The 19,974-nt window shown below is 43.9% G+C and overlaps 1 protein-coding gene and 1 long non-coding RNA gene across 2 annotated transcripts in view; one reads left to right on the plus strand and one right to left on the minus strand.

The window, feature by feature from the left end:
• KHDRBS2 (KH RNA binding domain containing, signal transduction associated 2) overlaps positions 1-19,974 on the minus strand; it is a 1,060,381-nt gene that overhangs the window by 773,439 nt on the left and 266,968 nt on the right. The gene's annotated exons all lie outside the window — the stretch shown is intronic.
• The window catches only part of LOC147707444 (uncharacterized), a 269,810-nt gene that overhangs the window by 218,837 nt on the left and 30,999 nt on the right, over positions 1-19,974 (plus strand). Inside the window, exon 3 of the long non-coding RNA XR_015296452.1 lies at positions 198-307. This is a non-coding gene — a long non-coding RNA (uncharacterized LOC147707444). The remainder of the gene's footprint in view (positions 1-197; positions 308-19,974) is intronic.

The following is a 19,974-nucleotide window of genomic DNA, read 5'->3' on the forward strand; positions in this document are numbered from 1 at the left end:
TGACAACATTAGTCTAACGGAACCACCTTTTGGGGTTTCAGGGTGCTGAATGCACACTTAGATGTAAATATTACCATATTCTTTAGTCTGTTACTAAAAATAGGTCAGTTTCTGGATACGCAGCGCTAACAATACTCTGCAGATTCACACTCATGTCTTTCAATAAATGAATGAATTTCCTTATCTGTTATTCATAGAGTTGTCTGAAGTGCCACAAATCAGGTAGGAGCTTGATCCAGCGTTTCAGGAACGTACAATTTTATCATCTGGACCCAAATTCAATACCCTCCAGTCCCTTGCGCGCTGGGTAAGTTTGAATCAAACTTCCATATTGGTTCATCTTTGTTTATCCTTTTTTTGGCGATGAAATCTTTATAAGCCAATCAAGTTTCGGTAAAATAATATTGGAATCTCAAAAATATCACCATAGAATAGTCATCACATATTACTAATAAATGACTCTAATAAAGACAAACTAATTTGTAAGTTATAATGCTTTATCCAAAGAATGTGACTGCTCATCAAGTACAATACATCTCGAATCATAGATCATCACATGAGAGAAAATCATTAGCAAATATAATGGCAGTTATACATCTCAACTGTCAGCGCAATGAGTGAGTGCATAGGCGTAGAGACAAAAGAGTAAAAAGTAAATCATTTGCAAAGAAGTTATGCAAATTCAGCAATCATACTACGATCATACAAGATCCAAGAAATCTGAAAGCTACCCTCTGGCCATGAGAGTAAGCTGGGCCCCTCAACAGCCAGCCCATAGAATATAGGAAACAGCGTCACAGCTCTCTCCTCTCACAAAGTAGGAAAATGCCCAAAAAAACACCCTTTAGTAAATGTAGTTATACCCCAAATTCACTAAAAGTCCAACCCTCATTGTATCATCTCACATAATTCTGCACGTTATGATTGGTCAAAAACAAAGGGTAATCAATCACACCACTCTCGATGTTCCTAACTCCATAATATCCTTATTGTTCTAACTACACACACTGTAATCTCTTCCAGCAGAGGACAATCTAATATTGAGCTTCCGTGTTTGTACGTCTCTCCGTCTCACTCATGTAACATTGTATTATAACAAATATCTTCATGCTTCGCTCAGAAAGGAAGTTCTGTCTTATCGTTTCCTTCTCTGCCCAACTTTAGCCATTCACCAGGAGCTTGCAAAAGACAGTTCACAGTGTTCTTTCTCACCTCTCTATATTTCTAGTATTTTCATGTTAACTCTAAAATGTCCCTCTGGCCTTTCTTGCAGGACAGCAAACTATACTTCTAGGAAAGATGAATACATAAATTAATCATCACTTTATAAAATTCTACTATCAAGCGCACTTTGAATGCTTTTCATTTGCTTTCCTTTCCTTTACGCACTGCATATTTAATTTCTATTTATTAGTGAAAAATAAGATCTCGACTTTTGAATTATTTGCTACATTAGTTGTGAACATTTGCAGCCTACTCCATCTCTCCCAGCACGCGCTTGCGCAGTTTTCATCTTTCCCCTTTAGTCTTATTTTATTAGTTTTACACGTTTTCTTGATTAGCATTTGACACACAGCATGGTTTAATCCAAGCAGGTTTTATTTCGCGAAAACCCTGCTCCATAAAGCTTTTCTAGAGCTTTGAACACCTCTCTGAAAACACTTAACCACTTGGACCCTGATTCCGAGTTGCATAATTTTTGCCATTACTCAACTGTACATTTGCTCCTGTATTGTGCAATTACAAGTAAACTCCAAATGAATGCGGAATTACCATGTTGGACCGTTTTTTCTGGTCATAAACAACATAAAATGTGCCATTTGACGGCTCTTTACCTTAAACTTTTACAACCTGCTTTGACCACAGGCTTTTGGGTGGGTCAGGGGCAAGGAAAGGGGTGGGGCAGAATACAAACAAGCATTGAGACTTGGTTGGTACAGCTTTGCATCAAGATAAATCTCCTGCCCTCTTTAGGGACTGATATTTCTGTCTGATGCCTGCACAAGACAGAAACCTGACAAGTTATAATCAGGCGGAGCTAAATTAACACATGAATGAGTTCATTTTGCTCCATCTAACTTGTAGTCAGGGCCTAAATCAAGGTTGCCATGGCCCCAGTACCGTGCAGCTGTAACGTGAAATCTCATACATGGAATAAGTTAAAGATTCAAAGGAGATAGGTCACAATTTCCACTGAAATGATGTTCTCATCTCAAACATTGCCAAGTTTGAATTGAGTCTCTATGGGGCATATTATCAAGGGGGTTTATCTCCGCTTTTTTGGCTTTAAAAGCCAAGAAAGCGGAGATAAAATTATCTCCATATTACGTAGCTGTCGCTAACACCAGTTAGCAACAGCTAGTAGGAGATAGCGACCATCTTGGGCCCCGCTTTGCATGTCAGTGATATTTATCACTAATGACATGCAAAGTGGGCGTGCCAAGATGTTAGCGACTGGAAACAGTCGCTAACATCGCTATCTCTATTACCAACTTTTGGAGATATTCGTGCTAAGTACGAATATCTCCAAAAGCTAACACCTGCTCCTGAGCAGTTCTTAGCCATGTTATCCAATGGTTGGTTGATAACATGGCTAAGAGCATTAGCTCGGTAATGCATGAATATCGCGGACTTTTCAGCGATATTCATGCATTTCGGCCGATTTTTATCGCTTAGGAGATAAACCTTGATAATAGCAAGGTTCCTAAGCGATAAAAATCGCCGCAGCTCAGCGATAAAAATATCGCCACTAAACCAACATAGCGATAATTATCGATAGTTGTTGGTAATATGCCCCCATGTTCCATGTCCATACTGCTCCTTACAGAATGAGTTCGGTCCAGACCAGTGGAAATACAACTACTGCTAACAAGTTATAGTAGAGTGGCAACATTTCACTGCTACCACCAACATACTGACACTTTAGGTGGTAAAAATGCATTTACATCAAGGGCTTGACCAGGAGAAACAAATCCATCACATAAAGTGTAAGGACGATGCTAAAATACGTTGTGTAAATTCCAAAGGCGCCCAAGGAAGTTATAGGCAGCACCTCTTCACTTTAGCTGCAATGTTTTAGATAAGGAAATATGGTTGACGATGCGCTTGCAAACCTGTGATGATTGCCTGTTGTAAGTCAATATTTCACCAGCCACCAAGGAAGAGAACAATATTAAACTCACTGGTAAATAATAGCAGTACAGCTGACATGATTGAACATGGAAAGGTTGAGGTGAACTTGTAGTTAACACCATGTAATTGGCTTTAGGATTTTTAAAATGATTATTGAAGAGAATGTCAAGATGCTGTACTCGGCCGAGTAACCTTGCTTCACCTTCTGTAATGTAGAGAATGCTCTCGGTAAAGTAACAGAAACAAGAAAGATGCTCGGGCATAAACTGCAGGCTGAGGAAATGGAATCTGTGATTAGGAAGAATACCACAGCTAGGGCTTCAGTTATGGTATTTTGGCGTAGGACAGCGCAGCCAGGCACCTCGCAGCGCTGCCCTACGTCAAAGTGAAAGGGCAGGAAGGCACTGTTTTTGCGCAATACATTGCATTCCTGTCCTTTCTGCCTGTGCTGGTGCTGTTTTGGTATCTAAGTGTTAATGCAAGGCAAGGGTGCCAATTTTGCAAGCAGGATTGTTTGTGTGCAGGAATGGGTACCTTCCTGCACAAATGAATCCTACAAGGCTTTTGCCTCTTTCCATGTATGCTGCAGAAGTCTGCGCATACGGCAAGTGGAAAAAACAAGGACGAATTAACATATTTGTCCTCATTACGCCACACCTCTGCAAGTGTACAGATTGATGCTTCTCCAGTTTTACGTTACTTTATAGATCTGGGGCAGCATCAAATTCCAAAGGTGTTGCACGGTAAAACCTACACCAATGCTCACGGATTGCCTCCTGGGCACAGAATAAGGTCTTTTGCGCTGCATCGCCATACTCAATGTTTATGAGGCCACTCAAAGCCACGTAGGGTGGCTTTGTGTGGCTTCATAAATCCTACTGAGAGTCCTTTGTCATGCATGTGCCACTTTACACGCTGCAAATGTGATGCAGGGCTCTCATAAGCCAGCCTCCAAGTGTATAGTTACTGCTTGACTATTTATTGTTGGAAAAGTCACTCCTATTTACTTACGACTCAGCCACTGCACCGGACGTGTGGATGGGCCTGGCGCAGTTCGCAAAATTATGTCCTATGATCGTTTTTAGTCCCACGGCTTAATGGTTGAAAGAGAGTAGCTGAAACTTTTGGGAGGCCATTTCCTGTACAGTATTCATAGCATACTTCCCAACGCAACTGAGAAACATGACAAGCCCACCACGATCATGATTAGCTTGATAAACTTTAACATATTATATCTAATAGCTTTTTAAAAAAACGATAACATAGACTTATTATCTGGGTATTTGGGAAAAATACAATTGGAATAAAAAGTATTATTTAGGGGGGACCAACAGTTGTGGATAGTATTTACCACCTCTTGTTTGGCAACAACAGTCCTCATAAAAATATTTAGCTCTAAGCAAAAAAAAAATTTATTCACTGCCAAATGAGCATCCTTCTATAACACTGACAGAGTATATTGAAACGTTTATTATGAAGCCATCCCAGTGCCTGGTATCTGACATCGTTTTAGGCCAGCCTCATGTTAAGTGTTGCACTAAAGTCAAAAGAACCCGATTTTGAACAAATCATATAATGGGTGTAGACTGGACCACAGGCATTAGACCAAAGCAAGGGGCTGAAACTGAGAACAACAGGGATAACACCTTGGACAGATATGATATCTTACAACAAAGAGGAAGTTATCACGGTGAAACAGAAAAAGTGTCCCAACGGTCTGAAATCGGGAATGAATAGAATGAATTTGATAAGTTCCCTGCTCATACTGTCAACAGCAAGAACTAAAGCTTGATTTCTGCAGACAGGTTACTCCATCACAAATGTGACACATAGCATGTACAACATATTACAAGTACTGCTGGATGAAAAGGGACAAGCAGGATATCCGGCACGTTTGTGATGAGGTAACCTGTCTGCCAAACTCTAGATCAAGCTTTCGTTCTCACTAATTCCTAGACGAAACAGCAGGTCAGTGGTGTTTAATTGTGAATATCAATTAAAGGACTCCACCAGGACAAAATGATCATTCAAAATATATGGCATTCTGTTTTTTATTCTGTAGACCAAGAGCAATATGTTGATTCAAATTATCGAGAACTGTGCTCTCATTCAAACATAATATCAATGTGTTTAAATGTAAATAGCAATGAGCAGTCCCACCCAGGATAGTTTCAACTCAAAAGGAAAGGCATGGCCATTTGTATTTCTTTCTTCAAACTCTTTGCATTGGCTGCATTTGTGATGTGTGCTCAGAAAAGATGGATCCTGCTTTCTGTAATCAGGTAGGAGAGCTTCATCTTAGTCAAGTGTGGTTGATTCAAATCTCACTGGTATGGGAAGGGAATATCATTGTGAGAATAAACAGCGTCCTAAATGTTGTAAAAAAATCATCACCCAATGGGATGATATTTTGTAGACGAGATTTAGGTCACAATATTAATTTCAGACAATATTTCTGTGTACCATATTTTGACAACCATCACGTGTTAGACTTGGCCCTATTTGCAGGGTCGTTCCTGAACTTTTTACCTTCCTCCTAGAATTTTTTCTGACCCAGTGTTGGTAGTTTTAGGATTCTGGACACTTTATAACTGCAGTGCAAAAACCTGTTGCACACTAAATTATGAAAGTACAGAAGATAGATGTCTCAATGGACATTTAAAAGTTCGAGTTTCCACCGTTGAAGAAAGGGGACAACCAGTATTTCGGCTCCTCTTTTATTGCTTTTGAATGGCCAGCCAACACGTGTTTCGTCACAAAGGAATACAATAATTCCGCGACTCCTCAGGGCTGTAGTTAATGGGTACTGAACCATTTCCATTCGGCCTCGATCTGTGTTTCCCATAACCTGTCCAAGCAGCTGTGCGAGGCGTTTGAATACCTGGTTTCAGAAACCGGCGCCTCCCTTGCACCGTGAGCCTGTTGTACATTAGTGGAAACTTTAGCCCGTGTTTTTCGAGGCGATATGTGGGAGTGCGCCAGGACATGTTGTCAATTGTGGGCTACTGCTACACACCCGTGTCTAGATGCAGCCCGTAGCATACAGGCACCGTGAAGGAATGAAATATTTGAAAAGGAATTGTTTAATTATGTTTCTTTTTGTAATCTCTGGTAAAGCACGTGTGATTTATTGGGGCTTTCACTCTTCAATAGCCTGCCTCTGTGTAATTACTGTTGCCCTGTATGCATACACAGGCCAGGCCCCTTGACCAGAGACTTGCCATGTGGTTCTATGACTCAGAATCACAATTGGGTAGCGGCAGAGCTATGAAAAGTTTGTTTTTTGTGTTTTAATTTCTTTAAATATGATGCTGTACTAGTATAAAAGATGGCATGCTGGAACTGGCTTGACAGCAAAAGCAATTTTGGATATGGACACTAGATGGAAAAAAGTCACACCTTTGGGCATGCTTGCCTGTGCTACAAGCCAGTGCTGTGGGCCAACACGGCCGCCATTTTTGTGGTAATATGCTTGTGATAGTGTGCCCATGTAGGCCATCGGGCGCCATTTGTCGGGTGCGACAGCAGTTGTTTGGCATCTCTTCATTGGCTGTTTGGAAATGTCACAGAAAGTTTAATTTCAAAGTGGTTCATTTGTTGATAGCCTGCCTCTGAATTTACTGACGTGCTGTATGTATGCCTATAGTACGGTACCATGGGGCAGCCATTTGTTGGGTGTAACATCGGTGTTGCGATCACTGCAATAGCTGCTTAGAAACGTCACAGAAAGTTTAATTTTAAAAGGGGTTTCACTGGTTTAAGAGCCCTTCTCTGGGTAATTACTGATACGCTGTAGGCATACGTGGGCCAGGCCCTCAAGCAAAGATTTGTCATGTGATCAGGTGGTGTCTACACCTTTTTTGAAGGATTAAGGCAGGAGGTCACGTAATCTAACAAATATGAATGTGTCCTCATATAATGGAAAAAGGCTATGCCAGGTACTTCCAATGCCATGTCTTATTTCAGGTGCGCTATGGGTCAAATACGCCCTGAGTCCCTCAGCTCCTGGTCAGCCAGCCCTGAAAGGAGCTGGCATACTCTTATACTATTATTAACGCAGAGGGTAATTACTAACGAAAACATGGAAGTTAGAGTCTCGCCCGGCCAGATGGCTGTTATAAACCATTGGCGATAATGCTAGCAAACTAAGGGTCCTACATGTGGGGGGCCTTTTCGTGACCAATTTGTTTGATTAATTTAACGAGGGTATGTTTTCCTGGTCAAAGACTAAGGTACATGGTAGCAGTCAGAATGCACTCGGTATGAGTCGACGAAGATCTGATCAGCTGGCCCCAATGTTGCAGGGGGAACAAGTAGGGGTCAGCCTGTCATGGCCAGGTTTCAATGACCACCAGCTAATGTAACTGGTGCTACACTAGCTCTACCATTAAAAAGTCTCATTTCAACGTCCAGCAGGCTATGCAAGTGATACTACAGTAAGCACGCTCATTTGGAAGTGTGATGTACAGGTAATATGTTTAGCGCGCTCAAAGTCTCTCGGAAAATTGTTGTCCTTCAGGTAATACAGCTGGATATGCTAGATGCTCCTAATTGGTTTTTGATTACAATGTTCCTCACTTAATGGAACTGGCGCTATGCTAGGCGCTCTCATTTAAAGTCTGTTTAAATGTTCCTACGTAATGCAACTGGTGCAATACAAGGCATTTTTAAAATTAATTGGAAGTTTGATTTCTGTAGAAAACGTTACGCAAGTAAATGCACCTGGTGCTATGCTGCTATGCGCTCTTATTTGGTAACAGGATTTTCAATGTGCCTCACCTAATGCAAATGGCACAATGCAGGCTGTGCTAAGCGGGTCAGAACAAAGTCTGATTTCAATGTTCCTCAGGTAAATGTGACCGGTGCTATGCTAGGCGCTCCTAATTAGTAATGTTCCTTCACTTATTGCAAAATGGTGCTATACTGGGCGCTCCCATTGAAAGTCACATGCAATGTTCCGTCTGTAATGGAACTAGGGCTATGCCCCAACAGTTAGAGTTGAAAGTCTGGTGTCGAGGTAAAGTTTTAAAACACCTATTTCAGGTCAGCTAGCAAGGTATATATTACCAGGTATTCGTGTAGTCCCACAAACAAAGCCTTGTGAATGTGAAAATATGCCTGTTTGTTAAAAAATTGTAGACAGCCTGGTTAGCTCGCTTTAATTGCAAGCCACAATTTTGTGGTAGAACTTGCTCGTGGAGTACGAATGTGTCCGGTCAATATGAAGCACGAGATACACAATGCTGTGCACCCATGAAGGGTCCATTAGTTTGCCACGAGGTGGTCATTGACGTTTTTTCCAGATAGTAGCATGTCTGCCTACTATGGGCATTACATCAAGACATTCCAAGCCGGGTTGATGGCACGTCAATATAATCCAAGCTTCTGATGTCAATGTCGCGAGGCGCCTGCCTCTGTTTGGTCAATTACATACAGTATCGGTACTTGTAATGTCACTACATCCCAGTAGACCTTCTAGAGTCCCCTAGGCACGTGTGGGCGGTGACAGATGTGAAATAGGAATCTGTCAAGTAGTCATAGGCACGCAGGTGCTGTTGCAAGTACGAATAGGAATTAGGAGTCTGTTGTCAAGTAGCATATGCATTGGAAGCAGGTTATGTCGCACTATAGCTCTGCACCTGTGTGCACAAGATATGCCTGTGGTGTCACAAAGTACCTATGCACCCTTGGGCTCATACACTCATGATCACATATTATATCACACAGTATTTCAGCACCCTTGGACCTGAACGCTTAAGTATTAGTATGTCCATGTCCTGTCACACGGTATCGATACGTCCTTTGCGTTTGTGCCATCGAGCTTTATTTGCCTGGGGTTCATCCCCCCCCCATTTTTGTGCTTGTATGCTTATGCTGTTAGGGTGTGTATCACACAGTTCCTCAGCGCCCTTGTGCCTGTAGTGGACGTCCGTGTTTCGTTTCGCTGTAGCTACGCTTGTGCGCATTCTGGCATTGGATGCCTAGGTCATATCATACAATATCTGTGCACCCTGTGTTTTTACACTTTTTTCACTAGATACGTATGTGGTGGCAAACAGTTCCTATGCAGCCGCGTGGCTTGTGCATTCGATGTCCGCTTTATCACACCGTACCTCTGCAACCTGGGCGGAGGGTAGGAAAGGCGTAAGGGACCTAGAGGGTATCTCTTATCTTAAGGCTAGGAACGCTAATCATATGTGTGTTCTGTTCCTTTATGTATGGTGGATCAATAAAGGTGACACCTGTGAAGTGACCCATACAACAATGACAGCAAGTTGTCAGGGCCACTTCTGCTATGTGGCGATGTGTTACGCTTCACTATTTTTCAGTTCAAGAGTTAGGGGTTTTCGCCATCCAAGACGCTGGTTTGTCTTTCAAGTGACTTGCTGTAGCCCATTGGTTCTGTTACATACGAATTGCAAGTTTCTTTAACCTGTGACTCAGGGAGAAATCGTTTGCATCAGTACATTGTTACATAGTATCATGTGCAGTAGCGTAAGTTTGCAATTTTCTTTACCCTATGACTCAGGCAGAAATCGTTTGCATCAGTACACTGTTACATAGTATCATGTGCAGTAGCGTAAGTTTGCAATTTTCTTTACCCTGTGACTCAGGCATAAATCGTTTGCATCAGTACACTGTTACATAGTATCATGTGTAGTAGCGTAAGTTTTAGCCTGTCAATGGTGCAATACATTGATGGATGTTCTATTTTCATTTGTTCCTGGAGTTTCACGAGGCCAGGGTGCATAAAGTTAGGAACAAGAACAGTTTCAGGCACAGGGCAGGATGCACGTGGTGCCATGCAGGGTGCACCAGCAATCTGGATCTTGCTCCTAGGGGGTAATGACCCAGATCGCCTGGGACAAAGGGTCACTTGAGTCCAGGGGTGGGCCAGTTACAGGGCATGACCTTCCTAGTGGGCTGAGGGGAAGGACAGATAGTCGGGCAACTATGCTGTCCTGTGGCGGTAAGGTCATGATTGGTAAGCATAGTCTTCGGTCCTTAGCGGTCAGAACCATGTAACTCCGGGGGCAGTGGCAGCCGGTAGGTAGGCTGTCGGGGTGCGGGGACCGGGGAGAGACACTCTTCCCAGTGGGCCTGTGGCCACCATCGCACGCACATGTATGCAGAATATTGCAGCCCCTGTTTATGGAGTGTAAGGCACAGGGTGTAGGGGGGCCCGGGGAGAATATCTGTCCGATGAGCTGTACCCCCTGCGCAAGCCTACTCCGGCGGAGTAATTTGTAGTTTGCTGGGATCTAGAGGCTGCCAGTCATTGACCTTGCCGTAGGCTCTAAAGGGGACACGCAGAAAGTGAATATATGCATTGTCAGATTTACGGTAGGAGTGTCGTGTGTATTAGAGTTTAAGGTTAGCCACGTTACATCATCTGTCTAACAATGTATCCGGACTTTCTGCGTAATTGTACATAATATGAATAAATAATGTTATTTTAATTTTGTAATAAATATGGCCGGGGAGTTACACCCCCTAATCCAAAAAGTAAAGTTGGTTTGGTTTGATTGATTGCCTTGAAGGAGGGAGGGTGACACCATCCGCACAAGGGCTGCGGGTACAAAAGGCAAATAGGGGACTCAGGGAGTACCAGACTATATGTCCACTGCTGTGCTGGTCAGTCACCCCGCGTCATTCTGTTGAGTAGTTTGTGCATTGTTGATGAAGCTTATAAGTGCTGTGCATGGTTTTGTTTTTGTAGCATTTTTTGGTTCATTGATTTATTGTGATCATCCTCTTCTCTGTGGTGTTGAGTTTGGTGGGTGGTGTAAGCGTTGTGATGCATGCTATTTGTATTTGTGCGTTGGGCCGGTGGTAGTGACAGGTGATTTTTCCACATCGGGTGCCACCTGACCTTGCTATGCCACTGCCAAGACACATCACACCCATGCGCCTTTCCCTCTAATTCTGGCCACGCAGTGGTAATGACCTGGCATCGTATTCAAAACGTGGAAAGGGGGCAGCTCTGGAAGTGTTAGTTTTCCAATGCAATGAAGACTTTGAATCAAGCTTGAACGCTGTGCTAATTCTGAGGCATGCAGTGTTTGTAAAGCCAAGACATTAACCTGCCACCCTTGTCTGCTACCGCGGCCATTGAGGGGAGGAGGGCAGAGGGCGTGTTAGGGGTCAAGCCTGAATCTGTTGGCTTGACCCTGCCATGCAATCCTCTCTCTCCCCTGGTAGCTAGCACTGAAATCAACATTGAAATGTCAAAGCTGACCCCAATTGTTAAATTATATCACGTGTCGCTGTAGTGTGTAAGTAAAACGTATTTTACTGTTTTTTATGTTATAGAAGCCTGATAATTGTCAGGATGGAATACATCACGTTCCATCATTGGGGTCGCTGTAACAGTGCTATTCCAGTAATACAATCGACCTCTGACAGTCCCTATGTAATGCTAAAAAGTCTCGGTGTCTATGCACAAAGTATTAGGATAAACATTCCCTTCCCAGAAACAGGACATGTAACACGATCCCTAAAGTCAATTGCAAGAAATGATTTATTTGACATGATCGGTTTTCAGACCATAATATTTCCCTCACTGGTTCCGAATCACCTTCTTGGAAGAAGCATCCCGTAAACCAGGACAAAAAGCATCGATAGACGGGCAGACAAAGCAAGCCAAGGTCATCTGCATCTGCGACCAAGCTGTGCATCTCATCTTCACATCTCTGATGCACATAAGGACAAGTCAGGGCACAGCCCATCTCCACTCTCATTGTTACACTGTTTGCAGACACTAGTACGAGCGTAATGAATAACTAATTAGGCGTGAAAGAAGTCGCGTTCGCTTTGTATAAGGTTACAGAGACAATCAAAGAATCAATTTAAACAAAATGAAAATAGTTATGTGTATTGATCTTTCAAAGCAAGTGGCGACCAGCTTCAGTATGATTCACAACTGGCACCTGTGCTTTAGTAATTGAATGTGCTATACACAGCATTGGAGGCGAGGAGCTGTCTGTAGTGATCTGCTGGACACCTTTTAGTGGTCCATCATATGCCCTATGTAAGCAGCCACTCCCAGAGGGCTGGGCTCTACACTCACCCCACTCCCATCCATTCACCGGTCAGGTGATCCTGCCAATAAAAGGGCCCAGGTGCATGTGCCCTGGCCAGTCCTAGTTACCCCTAGTGTGGTCATTGGTGCTGCAGGAGGGCCCAGGGCCCAAGACATTACACTGTCTAAATGTGACCTTTTTATCAGAAGTTTCTGAGATAGCTTTCGAAAACCCTCTGCGTAAACTATCCATCCCCCTTTTTGGAAGCTCGCCATCAGCAATTAGATTATATTTATGGGTCCCATAATCGTTTATTATCCGAAGAATATCTTTCCTTTTCACGTTAAATGGCGCCAACGATAGTATGTTTGCAAATCAAGTGAGATACAAATATTATAATTATTACCAAATACAGGCTTCCAGTTTAGATGAAAATGTTTCTGATAGGTTTTTATAATGTATTTTTTTTTGTTTGCTTGCATTTCAAACTCGTGTTTTTGATTCGAAATGACAGCTATTTTTTCTAAATTAGATCGTGAACTCTCTTATTTTTGGATGTTCCCTTTTGGTGTAGGCATGGTGATGGCTAGATTAGTTTGATGGAACAAACCCCAGTTAGCAAGCATGTCATAAGCTTTCACAGCACCAGAGCACACATTTCTTGAGGTCCACACTTTGCACCAGCATTTATTTTGTATTTAGAAAATAGTCATATCCATCGGCAAGGGAAAGCGAGAACACAGTTGCTCCGGCACCCAGTGCCACCTAATGGTGTAGCCTTGCCTGCTCTAAGGGGAAAATGTCCCCACCCCTGCACCCTCCAACATCCATACCAGTTACAGAGGTTTTCTTTGGAACCATTGTACATTCACAGCTGTGGAAAAAACAGTATGGGTTACAATCTGGCTTCATAAAGAGCCTTTTTAAAGATGACTATTCATGAGACCCACACATGACAAATTAAATTGTTATTTCTGTCTGCACTTATATATAAGAATAACTGTCTTTAGAATTCTCGAAAGATATTCAAAAACAGAAAATAGGCGAGGGTTGACTACTTATGCTGAAACAGGGGCAAGCTCGTAATACTTTGAATTGTCAGATATAACATTTTTGCTGATAGCAAGAGAGTGTAATGTTTTTCTTTGTCTCGTTTTCTCTCTTTCTTCATACATTAGGAGAAAGGGGAATGTAAGTTTAGAATAATAAACAGTATTTGACACATTGCACACTACACACGATTTCTATCTTTTTCTGTCCATTGCACCTTCATAGTAAATGACAATTTAAGGATGAATAGAGTATTGTCTCCTAAACATTCCTTACAGGTGCTTAAACAATCCTCAGATCTACTAAAATAGAAAAAAAAGCCCAAGACTCTGACAGCGAGCAAACAACTTTTTTCTAATCCATTCTTCTTTAATTGGGGTTTTCATTGACTTTAACTTGGGCTTAGCAATGCCTTCAGCCATGCACTGCAAGGGTTGACACCTGGGATTGGGTTTTGGCAAGAGGCAGCACCCAAACGACTTTCAGGGCACCCGCCCGCAATGCACTATCTTCAGCTATGCACAGCAGGGAATGGTCTAATGTTGTACGCCAATGCTATTGTTGTATTTAATCTGCTTTTATACATCTTATTAGCACTATGGTAGAAACGTATTTACTGTTAACGATATGGGTGCTAGCGATCACATTTGTCTGCTCCTGTCTTTGTTTGTCGCAGCTAATATGTTTCACACTAGACTGATGCTTGATGAATAAATACTTATTGAAACCGTTCCAATCATCATTCTATGTGTATTCTGAGAATAGCAAGCACGAGTGACTGAGTGAAAGATACCGCATTGTTTCCACGCTACCTGAGGAATCAGGGTTGTCATGTTCAGTGGTTGCCAGAAACTAAACACCCCACTGTACAGTACAAAGGGGTGGTAGTGGCGCTGTAGGGCTAGCTGGTCTAATGGCTGACTCATCATGTGGGGGTGTCCAGAGTCTGTCTGCATACCAAGCCCTCAGTTTAGGTCATCCAAAATGCCCAGGTCCCTGGGGGTCCTAGGAACTACACAACACTTCCTGGCTGGTTCCTTGATCCAGCGGGTTCCAAAGTTCAGGGGTTTGGGCCCCAATATTTATACTCCGTTTCTCATTGTTCTCTTAGGCAGAGAGGCTCTGTGCTCCATCCAAACCAGTTCTATCCTCACTAGCCCAGCTTTCTAACAGGAGGTGGAGACAACATTGTGCAAGGCGGACCAGACCCATTCAGGTGCAAGGAAACCTCCACCCACTACTCTAAATGCAGCCCAGGTCTATTCAGCCCAATCCTGGCTCATCCAAGAAAGGCAGGATAGACCTCAACCCTCCAGTGGCACATCCCCAGCCCCGGTCACTCCAAAGCCAGACAATCAATCCATAAACCAGCAGAGGCACACAGGATGGCTAAGCAAGAAAATACCTACTTTCTAAAAGTGGTATTTTGAAACACAGAACCTAAAAATCATCTCTACTAAAAGATGCATTTTTACATTCTGAGTCCAGGCATACTAAACTCCCTTTCCCTTTCCCTTTCTTGTTCCATTGGGAAGTTAGGCTTATAAGATGTTATAAGCTAACTCCCATTCTATCCTATGGGACAGATGGCCTTTCCATAGTGAAAAACGGAATGTACTGTAATTCACTACAGGACATGTCTCACACACCAGTGCATGTCCTACCTTTAACTTACACAGCACCCTTCTCACTGGGGTACATTTGGCCTACCTAGGGGTGACTTACAGGTAAGAAAAGGGAAGATCAGGGCCAGGCAAGAGTGCGCACTTGCCAGGTTGACATGGCAGTAGAAACTGTGTGCAGACACGGCAGTGGCTGGTCTGAGAACCCTTTTCAGGTCTGCTTTTGTGGGTGGCACAACCAGTGCTGCAGGTCCACCAGCAACATTTGGTTTACAGGCCCTGGCACTCGTAGTGCACTTTACTAGGGACTTATTAGTACATCAAATAAACCAATCAAGGAAACACCAATCCATAACACAATGACAACAGGAGCACTTTCACTTTAACACTGAAAAGCAGTGAGATAGTACGCAGAGACATTAAACCAGCAAAAACAGAGTAAAAACCGGGAGGTCAGAAACCAAAAAGACTGGGGGAATACGCCAACAGATGCCAGGTCTAACACCCATGTACTACAAAAAGATAATTATTTTAGGTGAAAAGAATAAAAATGCAATATTTTGAGCAATGCAACAGGACTTTAAAACAGCTACATGGACTTCCTTCAAATTTGAAAAAGTGAACAAAAGATCCCCCAAAAATTTAATACAATAAAAAAGGTTTTACTGAAAAGCAAAAAGAATAAAAAGTTTAAAAGAAGTTTATCCCTTAAAACACCCAAAAAGGGTTTCATAATAAGAATCGCATAAACAAAGTAATAAGCAAACAAAAAGGGTCTCTCTGCTCACAGTGGGTTGGGCATAGGACCAAGTCATAAGCAGGACACTGTGCAGAACCACTGCTGTGCATAGTCAAAGGTTTGGGCGGTGTTGGCTGCGTGGTAGACAGGGCCGGACTGGGAACAGAAACCGGCCCTGGCAAACTGCTCAGCCGGCCCCCCCCTGGAATGAGGGGAATGAGGGGGAGTGCAGCTAAGCAGTTTGCGAGGGCCGGTTTCTTCCAATTTTGTTAGAGGGGGCCGATATTGCCGACCCCCTGTAACAAAAAAACAGCCCCCCAGGGGCTCAATACCGGCCCCCACCTAGCGGCCTACCGGGGAAACGCCCGGTGCCCGCTATGGCCAGTCCGGGCCTGGTGGTAGAATAAATGCAGAACATGGCTTCAGGTTGGTCCCATGGGACAACCTCCAATGTGCATGGTATAATACTGAACATGGCTGGGGTAGCCTGCTTGTGTAGCATTGGAGGCAGGGACTGTCTGCTAAATATGATCTGTGGACAAACCCTGTTGTGTACAATGGCAAAGGGCTCTGCACTGTGGGGGTTGCCTGAATATGGCTGGCTTAGCAGCTCAATCCTGTGGCACAAGGCCAAATGCTGTGCATAGTGAGCTTGGCTGTTTTTGACATCTAGGTAAAAGGCCTGGTCAGAGCCTGGGGCCAACCCCTGCTGTGCATAGCTGATATCTGTGGCCATGTGCCACAAAGGTTGACAATCCGTGTTGAAATATGCAGAAGACCATGACATAAGCCTCCAATTAATCAAAACTGCACACTGCCAAAGTGCACAGTAGGAGTTTGAATTAAGCATATCATGAAAAAAAGAGTGACATTTTAGAAAGAAATTATGTTTCTTGCTTAAATTCAGCAAAGCACTGAAATTCACAAGCAATGGTTTGTGGTGCAATCTATGACGTGTGTTACCCTCTTCTGCTGTGTATGACATAGTTGATGACATCACAGGTGACCATTGATAACATCACTTATTACATCTCCACTGACAACACTCCACTTAACACAGAAAATTACGGAAAAGAAACACGGAGAAACAGAAAGACAATAGGTTAGGAGCAGAATATGTGTTCTGCATATACCCTGGAGACAACCCACATTATGCACAGCCAAATGCAACGCGTAGATGCACTGTTGCTTGTCAAATGCAGGATAGGTTAGCTGATTGACTGGAGCACAGGTCCAGCAATCAACCACCACTGTATATGGCCGAGGGATATGCACACCCAGGCTTGTAGATTTGCAAAGGACTGGGGGTACTGTGAGGTTGACCATATATGGCAGGTTCATTGCAAGGCCTGCTGCAGGCCAGACCCTCTAGCAAAACTCTGCTGCACACAGTCAAATGCCATACACAGTGAGGAGTAGGCTCCCGTGCCAGGTTGGGTGCAGGGTTTGGTGAAATATCAGGCCTCATAGCCAAAACCAGCTTCATACCAGCAAAGACCATGATCAGCATCGGTTGGCTGCATGTGGTGAGTTGGAAGCAGAGTCTGGCCGAAGGCAGATCCTGCAGCTAACCCGATCCTGCTGCATATGGAGACGCTAGCAGTCCAAGAAGAATTAAAGAAAATACTTTTTATTGACATTTTCATGAATACATCCGGTTAGGCAAACATATTATTCTCAGAGAAATTGTCATTCGCCGCCAGATGAGGGCTGCAGGGGCTAGCCTTTAGAGACATATACTTTGTATTGCAGTCTATGCATAGTATGTACCAGAGTCAGAAGAATACATAATACAGCACAGTGTCCACATGCACAGTTCCCAGAGCCTCAAGGCCGATAGTCAACAAAGCCCAACCAAAAGAGGGGGGCACATAGCCAAAACAAGGGAAAGAGGATGGGGAAAAATAGGACAAAGAGAGGGGGGAGATCAGCCTATGCAAGTGAAGTTAGGGGATCAAGCATAGTCATGCACATCATTGTTCAGGCTAAGAACACTTTCATACGAAGCTTCTCCAGAGAGATGCTGTTGTGAGGGGTCCAAATCAGAAGTGTGTGACTGTAGGTAAGTTAGCAGTGGTTCCATATGTTTCTAGGCCGTGCATGGGTGGGCACAAGCTTCTAGTATGCAGACAGCTGTTCCAGGCAGAATGCAGCATCCCCAAGCTACTCCTTTCTGTGCAGGACCTGGCTTTTTACCCAGTACATCGGAATGCGCCTCTTTGCAAGCAACAAGAGCTTGGCCGCCAATTTCCTACAATTCACCAGCAAATCTTTTACATAGCTCAGTAAAGCAATCAAGAGCAAGCGGTCCAGGCGCTCTCCAAGCATCTGCTCGATAGTCTAAAAAATAGTCTCCCAATATCGGTAGATATTAGGACAGCCCCAGGCAAGATGAATGAAAGTAGCATTGGGGGACCTACAGCGCATGCAGCATGTTTCAGCAGCCAGTCCGATTCTACAGAGCCAATCAAGTGTTCTATAAAATCTATGCAGAAATGTTAAGTCGATGAGGCATAGCAAGTAGTTAGGGGACAGCGCTCTTTCCAGCGTACAGTAGAAGGTCCAATGCTCAGCCGTGATTGCTATGCCAAATGAGGCTTCCCACTCTCCATGGGCCCTTGGGGTGCAGAGGGAAGCGTTGCACTGTATGTCGGAGTATAGATGTGTAATCAGTTTGCGGGGTGAATGATTTTTCAAGAAATGTTCAAGCACATGAGATGTTGGTGGTGCTTCTGAGAAAGATTCTATGTAATCACGTATTGCTACATATAGTAGAAAATAAGTAATTTTCTCTAAAACTGTCAGTTACCCTCCGTCCGGCTCCTGTTGGAGCTCTATAAAAGTCTCCTCAGGGAATGCATCCCCCTTTGTAGTGATTGTAAGCGTCCGCAGTCGCACTCATGGGCCCATCTTTGATATCAAGAGCAAACCAGGGTGTTTGGGCAGAGGGATCGAGGGGGCATACAACATTTCCAGCCCACTCAGCAGCGCAGTGCATGCCATGCCCACACCGTGCATCCCACAGTGTTAATTTCCAATCTCAATCAGGCTTGGGTCCTATATAGGACCGTGTATAGTGAGTGCGGTATTGCCTGATCCTGTTTGGGAGCTGTGGGCACCATGAACTGAGTCGGGAACACCCAATAAAAACTGAACTGAGCCTGAGTGCAGTAGTAATAGAGATCGAAGTCAGATTCAGCCAGCCTACCCAGCTCAACAGGGAGTGTCAGAGTTTCCCAGAAGCCTCTGGGCTGTTTCCTAGCCCACACCAGTGAGACCATGCTAGAAAGCAGTCTGAGTCTTAACCCGGTGTTGAGTGGAAGGGGTAGATTGGCAAAGAAATAATGACGTTTGGGAAGGACTACCATTTTTTCAATGGCTACACACCCCATTAAGGACAATGGAAGTCTGCCCCAGACTGCAACGTGGATCTCTAGCCAGTCCATTAGTCAACCATAGTTAGATCGCCACAGTTCATCAATATTGAGACTCACCCAGATAGCGAACAGAGCCATCAACCCAATGCAGTGGGAACTCTTCCTGACGTTACTTTGTCGCATCCGTTAGCGAAAAGATCCCTAACTTGTCCACATTCATAAGGATACCAGAGAGTCCACCGAATCTGAGCAACTCCCTGATCAGGGGGCCAAGTTCTCCTCTGGGAATTTGATGTACAATGTGACATCGTCCCCAAGCAGCGAGACAAATATCACCCGCGTAGTGAATGCCAGTTCATAATGGGCATGGTGTTGACGCAGGCGCGCCGGAAGGGCTCCATAGCTGTGACGAATAATATGAGTGACAATAGGCACCCCTGGCGAGTGCCCCGGGAAACTGGAAATGAGGAGGACACACACCATTCACCTGAATCCAAGCAGAGGGGAAAGAGTACAGCAAGGAGACAAGTTTAATAAGCATATAAGCATTATGCGGGTGAGAAGCGCAAACATGTATGGCCATTCGAGTGAATCAAATGCCTTGGTAGCAGCGAGGTAGACCGCTACACCTTGCAGCGTCGGGTCCGACTCCTGCATGGTAGTGAAGAGTGTACGCAAATTGTGCACAGTGGATCTACCTGACAAACAAAATGCATCGATCAGGTCTCAACATTTGAGGCAATAAAGGAAGTAGCCAGCAGCAATAAGCTTTGCAAGTATGTTATTGTCAAGATTGATCATGGATGGCAGCCGGTATGAGTCGCATCTCTGAGTATCTTTGTCCGGCTTTAGGAGTGTAAAAATGAGGGTCTCTTAAAGCACGGGGGGGAGTGTCCTGCGTTCCAATGACTCCTTGTAAATATTCACCAAGTGTAGGGCTATTATCATCGTGTATTCCATATAAAAGGCAGCAGACAATCCATCTAAGCCTCTGGTTTTGTTAGCTGGCAGGGCTTGGATGGTCTGCACCA

This window comes from Lissotriton vulgaris, chromosome 6, assembly GCF_964263255.1.
Source record: "Lissotriton vulgaris chromosome 6, aLisVul1.2, whole genome shotgun sequence".
Lineage (NCBI taxonomy): Eukaryota > Metazoa > Chordata > Amphibia > Caudata > Salamandridae > Lissotriton > Lissotriton vulgaris.